This window comes from Rhincodon typus, chromosome 3, assembly GCF_021869965.1.
Source record: "Rhincodon typus isolate 14 chromosome 3, sRhiTyp1.1, whole genome shotgun sequence".
NCBI lineage: Eukaryota > Metazoa > Chordata > Chondrichthyes > Orectolobiformes > Rhincodontidae > Rhincodon > Rhincodon typus.
In genome coordinates, this window is record NC_063334.1 from 63,682,686 (window position 1) to 63,694,126 (window position 11,441).

An 11,441-nucleotide genomic window follows, 5' to 3' on the forward strand; every position below is an offset into this window, starting at 1 on the left:
GTAAATAGGCAAACGTCTGAGCAGCATGGTATCAACCATCAATCACACAAGATGATGACTTAGATACTGATAGCAACCACACATCCATAACAAATGACATATATCCATTTGTGATGACATACATTGCAGAGTAGAGCTACATAGCCAAGTCATGATAATTGTGTAAGGACTGGATCTGATTGTGTCATACGTCTAGCAGAGCATTATCCAAATGCGTAGAGATGCTGTATCTATATGCATTCATGTACGTTTTCAGAAAAGGGTTCCAATTCTTTAATAGGAAAAGGTGGGGTTGTTGCTATTATATAGATACCAGTCAAGACGAGCCTTGTCGACAGTGATGTGATATCATGACGTACAACATTCAAGTATAAAAGTACCTATTTCACCTTCCATCACTCTCTCTGTGAAATGGAGTTAGTGTGTAATGTACAATAGCAACACACAGACTGTGTGTGTCTATGTTATTATAGCAATTTAAATCATTAATATTGTTAATAAGTCCAAGCATGTCTAAACCAGAGCAAACAAGGTGTACAGCTGGATGAACACAGCAGGCCAAGCAGCATCATAGGAGCAGGAAGGCTGACGTTTCGGGCCTAGACCCTTCTTCAGAAATGGGGAAGGGGAAGGGGAAGGGGGTTCTGAAATAAATAGGGAGAGAGGGGGAGGCGGATAGAAGATGGATGGAGGAGAAGATAGGTGGAGAGGAGACAGACAGGTCAAAGAGGGGGGAATGGAGCCAGTAAAGATGAATGTAGGTGGGGAGGTAGGGAGGAGATAGGTCAGTCCAGGGAGGACGGACAGGTCAAGGGGGCGGGATGAGGTTAGTAGGTGAGAGATGGGGGGTGGGGCTTGAGGTGGGAGGAGGGGATAGGTGGGAGGAAGGACAGGTTAGGGAGGCGGGGACAAGCTGGGCTGGTTTTAGGATGCGGTAGGGGGAGGGGAGATTTTGAAGCTTGTGAAGGGGGGTGGCCATGGGTATCCGCATGGGCCCAAGCTATGCCTGCCTCTTTGTAGGTTACATGGAACAATCCCTCTTCCGTACCTACACTGGCCCTAAACCCCACCTCTTCCTCCGTTACATTGATGACTGTATCGGCACCGCCTCGTGTTCCCATGAGGAGCTCGAACAGTTCATCCACTTCACCAACACCTTCCACCCCAACCTTAAGTTCACCTGGACCATCTCTGATACCTCTCTCTCCTTCCTGGACCTCTCTGTCTCCATCTCTGGCAACCACCTAGAAACCGATATCCATTTCAAGCCCACTGACTCCCACAGCTACCTAGAATACACCTCCTCCCACCCACCTTCCTGCAAAACTGTCATCCCCTTTTCCCAATTCCTTCGCCTCCGCCGCATCTACTCCCAGGATGAGGCATTCCACTCCCGTACATCTCAGTTGTCCTCGTTTTTCAAGGACCGCAACTTCCCCACCTCAGTGGTCAAGAACGCCCTCGACCGTGTCTCCCGCATTTCCCGCAACTCATCCCTCACACCCCCTCCCCGCAATAACAACCAAAAAAGAATCCCCCTCGTCCTCACGTACCACCCTATCAACCTCCGGATCCAACGCATCATCCTCCGACACTTCCGCCATCTGCAATCCGACCCCACCACCAAAGACTTTTTCCCTCCCCACCCTTATCTGCTTTCCGGAGGGACCACTCTCTCTGTGACTCCCTTGTCCGCTCCACACTCCCTCCAGCACCACCACACCCGACACTTTTCCCTGCAATCGCAGGAAGTGCTACACCTGCCCCTACACCTCCCCCCTCACCCCCATCCCAGGCCCCAAGAAGACTTTCCACATCAAGGAGATGCTCACCTGACAGCTGCTAATGTGGTATACTGTTGTGGCCTCCTCTACATTGGGAAAACCAAGTGGAGGCTTGGGGACTGTTTTGCAGAACACCTACGCTCGGTTCGCACTAAACAACTGCACCTCCCAGTTGCGAACCATTTCAACTTCCCCTCCCATTCCTCAGACGACATGTCCATCCTGGGCCTCCTGCAGTGCCACAACGATGCCACCCGAAGGTTGCAGGAACAGCAACTCATATTCCGCTTGGGAACCCTGCAGCCCAATGGTATCAATGCGGATTTCACAAGCTTCAAAATCTCCCCTCCCCCTACCACATCCCAAAACCAGTCCAGCTCGTCCCCGCCTCCCTAACCTATCCTTCCTCCCACCTCAAGCCCCATCCCCATCTCCTACCTACTAACCTCATCCTGCCCCCTTGACCTGTCCGTCCTCCCTGGACTGACCTATCTCCTCCCTACCTCCCCACCTACACTCACCTTTACTGGCTCCATCCCCGCCTTTTTGACCTGCCTGTCTCCTCTCCACCTATCTTCTCCTTTATCCATCTTCTATCTGCCTCCCCCTCTCTCCCTATTTATTTCAGAACCCCCTTCCCCTCCCCCATTTCTGAAGAAGGGTCCATGCCCGAAACGTCAGCTTTCCTGCTCCTTTGATGCTGCTTGGCCTGCTGTGTTCATCCAGCTCTACACCTTGTTATTCAGATTCTCCAGCATCTGCAGTTCCTACTATCTCTAAACCAGAGCACACTCTTCGTGTTATTTACAACGTGATCTAACATGTAAAACAGCATTTGGGCTGTATCGTACTGACAGTGGTGTTTGACCCACGAAACTGCAAAGTAATGTTGCAATATATCTCATCCCTGGGAAAAGAAAACGCACTTTATTGAAAACAAGTTTGAAAATGACAAGTCAAAGGTCAATTGATGACGGCATCATATCAGCAGAGAAAACATAATGTCCTGGAAGTTTAACTAGGAGTTAGCAGCAACAATCGCGGACTGTCTTCCCGCGATAGGGTTAAGGTTAGGGTTTGTCTTCCTGCTGCTTCTCTACAAGTGTCAGGTTTCCAGCACCCACAGAAATTTACTTGCCACGTCCCCGCCCCCCTCTGTGACGCAAACATTGAGCCTCCATTGGGAGGGGGTGGACGTGATGACGTCAGGGTCATCTCATGCACGTGACACCGTATAACCAATCCGCGCTCCCTATGTAAATATGGACCGGAGGGATTGGCTGCTTCTCGGTAGGGTTCTTGTGACGCAAGGAGACGGTGGTAGATGGTTTGAGGTCAGAGGGCGGAGTGGCAGTTGTGAGTAAACTGGGTCTCGGGTTTAGCGGGGGGACAGGGCTTACGTAGCTGAACGTGGGGCCCGGCTCTAAGGCCTACTGTGCCTCCCGGGGTGTTGGGGGAACCTGGGCCTGGCTGTATTGCTGTCCAGATCACCGCAGGAGAAACTTAATAGCGACATGAAACAATGTTGCGCGTTTCGTTCTCTTTAGTCGCTAATGAAAACACTGGCGTTGTGCGGGACCGGGTTGTTTGTGTCGGATGGAGGTCACGTGACCTACAGGGATATGTCTTAACCGGTCCTGAACCCAAACCAAAGGCTGCCTCCCACCGAACTGAATCCTGCCTTATGTTTCTCTCACTCACATGTGAGGCTGTTACGTTTTTAAACTGGGGTGTGCAACGTGGTTCTCGGTCGAATCGATTATGTTATTTCGGTTACTGTGTGTTGATCTGATTGGCAGTTACTGATGGTTGACAATTAACACAAGTGTTAATAAAGGGCATTGAAACTTTCGGAACTTGCAAGGATTTTGCCACCGGCTAAGAGTTTGAAAATAACCTGTCTTATGTTTACGTGTTTTAGCTTCTAATATCCTAGCTCCATTTATGAGCTGAGAATTAAGTTTCAAGGCCGTGATATTGTGCTAAGGTGCCTTATTTGCTTTGGTAGCTCCAACTTGCAAGTTTGTCTTTGTTGTAATTGTGGTTAATGGATATAGCTGGCTGCAAAATACGCAGCATCTGCTCTACCGGTCACTTTGGAGCAAATTATTTGTTTTGTGAATGTAGTCCTCTGCTACTCCCATTTTTTTTTTTTTAGGTCTATTTAGTCAAAAAAATTATTTAGCTGCATTGGTTCCTGAAATGTCCAAGACCTGAGCACTTCAAATAGTTTGCAAGTTTAGGTTGGCACTTAGCACCGTAAGAAAGACAAATAGGAGTAGGCTGTTGGGCCCTTGTGTCTGTTGTGCCATTAATTATGATCGTGGCTGACCTGACATTCTAATGTCCACTATCCTGCCTTTTCCTGTAACTCTTGATTTCCCTATTGGTCAATAATTGATCTATCTCTGCCTTAAATATACACAAGGAACCTGCCCCCACAGCGCTCTGACAAGAAGTTCCAAAGACACTCATCCCTCAGAAGAAGTTTTTCCTCGTATCGATCTTAACTTAGTGCCCCTTTATTCTGAGACTATGCCCTCCATTCCTAGACTGTCCCGTGAGGGAGAACATTCTCTCAGAATTTACCATGTCAAGCCCCTTAAGAATCCTGTATGTTTAATGAGATTGTGTCTCATTCTTATAAATGTTAAGTAGCTTTGGTCATAAGTCAAGCCTCATACCAGTGATCATCCCAGTGAATCTTCTCTGAACTGCCTCCAATGAAATGAAATCTTTCCTTGGATGTGGGGACCCAAAAGTGCGACAGTACTCCAGATGTGGTCTCACCAGCACCTTGGACAGTTGCAGTCAGACTTCTCCACTCTTGCACTCCAAACCCCTTGAAATAAGGGCCAATATTCCATTTGCCTTCCTGATTATCTGCTGCACCTGTGTGTTAGCTTTGTACTTCATGCACAAGTAACCCCAAGTCCCTTTGTATTTGCAGCTTTTCTCTGTTAACAATGTACTGTTCTTTTGTTCTCTCTTCCAAAATGATCAGCCTCACATTTTCCTACATTATTGTGGTCACAGACTGGTCCCTGTGGAGCCCTGCTGGTTGCCAACCTGAAAAAGAACCCCTTATGCCCACTTGCTGTTTCTTACCCATTAGCCAATTTTCTATCCATGCCAATATACTACATCCGACACTGTGGGCTGTTATCACTTGACCTTGTTGAATGCCTTCTGGAAATCCAAATACAACACACTATCCCCTCTATCTACGCTAGTTGAGACTTCCTGAAAAAACTCTAATAAATTAAGTGCAATTTCCCTTTCTTGAAGCCATGTTGGCTCTGCTTGATTCGATTATGATTTTCCAAATGTGCTGTCTTTACCTTAAGGGGATATGAGCGGCACAGTGGTTCAGTAGTTAGCACTGCTGTGTCTCAACACCAGGGACTGGGGTTCAGTTGCAGCCTTGGGCAATTGCCTGTTTGGAGTTTACAAGTTTCTTCCTGTATCTATCTAGGTTTATGCCAGGTGCTCCAGTTTCCTCCCACAGTTAAAAGATGTGCAGGTTAGGTGAATTGGCCATGCTAATTTGTCCCACAGGGTCCAGGGCCATACAGTCTAGGTGGATTAACCATGGTAAATGTGGGGATAGGGTGAATCTGGGTGAGATACTTTTTGGAGGGTCACTGTGGACTCGATGGGACAAATGGCATACTGTATGTATTAATGCAAAAGTTGAATTTTTATGGATATTTTTAAGGTTAAATTTACGGGATCGACTATTACACGGATACTACTTTTGACGGGCTGCAATTCATGCTACAGTCCAAAACACCCTGTCATTAGCAGAAGCCCAATTGATCTCTAAATGAATAAAGGGGGAAAAAAAAAAATTGTGGTAATTACCAGATAAAGATAATAGAAACAAAAATGAATTCAAAGCTTTTATTTATACACAAGAGGGAAGTAGAAATGTGGCTTTAAATAACAATTACATGGTACATCTTAAATTAAACATGTCAGTCTTAGTTCTCTGCTGAAGTACTAAGTCATGCCTTCTCATGAGCCTTGTGCACTATCCAGCACTTGCCTTAAAATCCAAAATTCCATCCTCCTTTGGTTCATTTCATGCATGGTTTCAGATGGCTTCACGTCTAACACGTTTTCCATTTTGGCGATTTTTGTTTTTTGTTTCTCTTTCCAATTGTGGCCACTTGCTAGGTTTACATCTTTTGGCACATGTTCATTTTGGCATTGTCCAAGGTTGATTTGATAAGTTTCTCTAGTGTCCCTCAAGTTTCTCTGAAACACAAACTTCTCTTATTGCTACACAATTATTTGTCTTGTCTGCAACTTCAATAACTTCCAGTTTAAACACTGCTGTATTTTTTTTTTGTTTTTACTGGAGGGCATTTTTACACAAAATAAAGAAATTTCAAAACCTCACCTAGGTATATGACTATATTCCATAAGTGCCTGACGCTGACCTGATGTGTCTTAAATTTTCATGCCAAATTCTTCCATTTCCCTCTGTTTTCTGTCATCTACTGTTGTTTTAGTTTCTCAAACTAACGTTTTAACTTTTTTCATCAGAATTAAGAGCTTATCAAACGTTTGGCTCTCATAGTCTTACCAATCGTTTCCTCATCATAACATACATGTACAGGATAATACCTTGACTCTGTTTTCTTATCGGTGAAGAGCTAGGGTCGACTTTTACACAAGATATATGGAAAATTCAAGATTTCTTGGCCAAAAATAGTGAGTTGACTTTGACTCAAGTATATACGATATTGCTGTGTAGAGATTCTATGACTAATAATTGATTCCATCATTTTTCCAACAATAGATATTAAACAAATCAGCTTATAGTTATCTACTTTTAAATAAGGGTGTCATGTTGGCATTTTTCCAATCTCCTATACTTTTGCAGAACTCCTCCAGAATCCAAGGATTTTTGAAAAATTACAACCAATGCATCTACTGTCTCTGTAGCTTATTTTAGGATTCTCACATTCAAGCCAGGGGATTTGTCTACTTTTAGGCCCATTGGTTTGTCTAATACTATTTCTCTAGTGATGGTGATGGAACATAATTCTACCAACATATTCTCTTGGTATGAATGGAATGTCCAAAGTATCTTCCACTGTAAAGATTGATGCAAAATATCTGTTTAAATCCTCTGCCATTTCCTTGTTCTCCATAACTCTCTTCCCCATATTAATTTTCTAAGGGGCCTTGGTTCACTTGGACTCCTCTCTTCCTTTATATAATTAAGGATGGTCTTATTGTCATCCTCGCTTGTTTGTTTTCTGTCTTCATATTTTCAGTACTCCTTTGCTGGATTCTGAATTTATTCCAGTCTTTGGGGCTATCACTGACCTTTGCCCCCCACATTGCTTTTTCTTTCAACTTCTATATTGTCCTTAACTCCCTTAACTATGGTTGGTTTATCTTAGAATCTTTCCTCCTGAGTGTCATGAATTACCTACTTAAATGTCTGTTGCTACTTGCTTATTGCCTTTACTGCTAATTTATCCACACAGTTCATTTTTGTTAACTCTGTCCTCATTTCATTGTAATTCCCTTTTTTTATTTAAATAAGTTTTTTTTTGACCCAAGTTAACGTCACTTAAATTGAGTATTAAATTCATTGTTATGATCACTACTTCCTAGGAGATCTTCTTCTACTTAAGAGGTCACTTTTTTAAATCTCCTCATTAACTAAATATAGATTATTAGATTGTAGATATCTTGCTTCTTAATGGTCTCCATGAGATATTGATGTAGGAAGCTATCTAATGCACTCAGAATTTGTTGTAGCTAGCTTTTTCCATCATGATTGGGTCTGTCAACATGAAGACAAAAGCCACCCATAATTATTGCTGTATTCCTTTTGCATGCTCCTAGTATTGATATACTCCCTCTCCTATAGTTTGCTATTGTTTGGGGTCTATACATCACTCCTACCAATGTCTTCTTTCCCTTCCTGTTATTTATCTCCACCCAAAAGGACTCTTCTTCACCTGAGTCTAAATAATCTCTCTCAATTGTCCTCATTTTATACCGTAACAGTGCTGCCTCCACCTCTCTGGAAGGTTAAATATCCCTTGTGTTAAGTTCCCAGTTTTGATCTCCATGTATAACCATGATTCCACGATGGCTGAGATAGTATTCATTCACCTCTTAAACTACTGCATCACTTGGGATCCTACCTTTCACGAGCTACTATACTCTGACCTCTTTGTGACTTTTAAAGTGGGCATTATATCTGTCATTAGCAGTATTTAAAGAAGAGATGGACGTTTTCCTCATGTCTCAGCCAACATTTATCAAATGCCATCAAAGAAATTAACTGATCACATACCTCTTTGCTGATTGTGGGTCCAAACTGCATTCTGGATTATATATTTGCCTGCATAATTTAAAATTTTCACTTAATATGTTCATTTTGAGTTTGGGAAGTTCTTAAATATAGTGTATAAATGTGATTTTTCTGCTTATTTGGAACTTTCCTGTTTCTAAATCTGGGAGTGACTTTCAAATAGTAATCTCATTCTAAAACTTAAATCTAATATGCAAATGGCTGAGTTGCTTGTATTAACTAACCTTGCTAATGTATTGTTGTTCCCAGGTAACCTGTATTAACGCACATGCTGTGCCTCAGTGGTAGAAATTGTTCTTCTTCAAAGCCGTATTGATGAGTGCAGGACTCCAATTCTTCATTCCACTGGCATTGAGGAAGTCTCCTTTTAAAAGTAAAGTCACGTGAATGTTTTATGGTATTTTAAAAAGTAAAACATGCTTTTTTAAAATAACTGGGATGGGGTCACTAAGGATAACTTTTTTTGTTTCAGTAGCTTTAGGGTTTTTGACATTTGTAAGCCTCTAATAGATTACACAGTTTAACAGTATGTACCAGTAAGTTTGAGCAACCTGTGTGTGGAACCAGAGGATGTGGGTGAGGTCATAGCGTCATAGAGATATACAGCATGGAAACAGACCCTTTGGTCCAACTCATCCACACTGACCAGCTATCCTATTTGGATCTAGTCCCATTTGCCAGCATTTGACCGATATCCCTCTAAACCCTTCCTATTCATAAATCCATCTGGATTAAATGTTGTAATAGTACCAGCTCCCTCCACTTCCTCTGACAGCTCATTCCATATATGCATCACCTTCTGGGTGGAAAAGTTGCCCCTTAGGTCCCTTTTAAATCTTTCCCCTCTCGCCTTAAACCTATGCCCTCTAGTGTTGGACTCCCCCACCCCAGAGAAAAGGCTTTACCTAATTATCCTGTCCATATGTCTCATGATTTTATAAACCTCTAAGATCACCCCTCAGCTTCCAACGCACCAAGGAAAATAGCCCCAGCCTATTCAGCTTCTCCCTAAAGTTCCAACCCTCTAACCCTGGCACCGTCCTCGTAAATCTTTTCTGAATCCTTTCAAGCTCCACAACGTCCTTCCTATAGGAGGGAGACCAGAATTGCATGCAAATAGTCTAAAAGTGGCCTAACGAATGTCCTGTACAGCCATAACGTGACCGCCCAACTCCTATATGCAATGCACAGACCAATAAAGGAAAGCTTACCAAACGCTGCCTTCACTATCCTATCTACCTGTGACTCCACTTTCAAGGAATTATGAACCTGCATTCCAAGGTCTTTGTTCAACTACATGCCCAGGACCTTACCATTAAGCGTACTAGTGCTGTACTGATTTGCCTTTCCAAAATACGGCACCTCATGTTTTATCTAAATTAAATTCCGCCTGTCACTCTGGCCCATCTGATCAAAATCCCGTTGTACTCTAAGGTAACCTTCGCTGTCCATTACACCTCCAATTTTAGTGTCACCTGCAACCTTACTAACCTTACCTTACTTACCTGTGTTCATTTGTATAACTGACGAAAAGCAGTGGACCCAGCAGCAATCTTGTGGCACACTGCTGGTCACAGGCCTCCACTCAGAAAAGCAACTCTCCACCACCACCCTCTGTCGTCTTTGAGCCAGTTCTGTATCCAGAAAGCTAGTTATCCCTGTGTTGTGTGATCTAACTTTGCTATCTAGTCTACCATGAGGAACCTTTTCGAATGCATTATTGAAGTCCATATAGATCACATTCCCTGCTCTGCCCTCATCAATCCTCTTCATTACTTCTTCAAAAAACTCAATCAAGTTAGTGAGACACGATTTTCCACAAAGCCATGCTGACTATCCCTAATCAGTCCTTGCCTTTCCAAATACATGGACAGAATCCTGAGGAACAGGATGTACAACAACTTGCCTGCCCCTGATGTCAGGCTCACTGGTCTATAGTTTGCTGGCTTTTCCTTACCACCTTTCCTAAATAGTGGTACCATATTAGCCACTCTCCAGTCTTCTGGCACCTCACCTGTGGCTATCAATGATACAAATATCTCAGCAAGGGGCCCAGCGATCACTTCCTTAGCTTCCCACAGAGTTCTCGGGTACACCTGATCAGGTCCTGGGGATTTATCCACCTTTATGCGTTTTAAGACATTCAGCATGGACGCTTTTCAAGATTTCGGCGTTTATTTCCACACGTTCTGTCTTCCATATCCTTCTCCACAGTAAACACTGATGCAAAATACTCATTAGGTGTCTTTCCCTCCCCATCAGCAGCTCCACACGCGGGTAGCCTTGCTGATCTTTAAGGGGTGTTATTCTTCCCTAGTTACCCTTTTGTCTTTAATGTATTTGTAGAATCCCTTTGGATTCCCCTTACCCCTATTTGCCAAATCCATCTGATGTCCCCTTTTTGCCCTCCTGATTTCCTTGACTATACTCCTACTGCCCTTGTACTCTTCTAGGGATTCACTTGATTCCTGCTGTCTATACCTGACATATGCTTCCTACACCTACCAACCTTGCCCTTCACTAACAGGAAGCTACAGTCTCTCTGGACTCCTGTTATCTCATTTTTGAAGGCTTCCCATTTTCTAGCCATCCATTTACCTGTGAACATCTGCCTCCAATCAAATTTTGAAAGTTCTTGCCTAATGCTGTCAAAAGTGCCCTTCCTCCAATTTAGAACTTCAACTTTTAGATCTGGTCTATCCTTTTCCATCACTATTCTAAAACTAGTAGAAGAATTCTATCATAGAATCCCTACAGTGTGGAAACAGGCCATTCGGCCCAACAAGTCCAAACTGCCCCTCTGAAAAGCATCCCATCCAGACCCATCCAGACCCATTATCCTACCCCTGATTTCCCATGTCTAACCCACCTAACCTAAATATCCCTGGGCACTATGGGCAATTTAGCATGGCCAGTCCACCTAGACTGTGGGAGGAAACAGGAACACCTGGAGGAAACCCACGCAGACACGGGGAGAATGTGCAAACTCCACAGACAGTCGCCTGAGGGTGGAATAGAACCCGGGTCCCTGGCGCTGAGGCAGCAGTACTAACCACTGAGCCACCGTGCTGGCCCACTGACACCTCAGTCACCTGCCCTGCCTTATTTCCCAGCAGTAGGTCTTTAAATGAATGTCTTTCTCCTCTGAATATAGATGAGAAACATTGTAGCTGGGGTTGTGAGGGTCTAATATATGTTAATAAGGCAGTATTAGATGTTTTAGCAGGTAAAAAGGTGCATAAATTCCTGATGAACTGAAGTGCTATGAGAAACAAGGGAGGAGATTGCCAGGACCCCAGCAGAGAGATTTAATA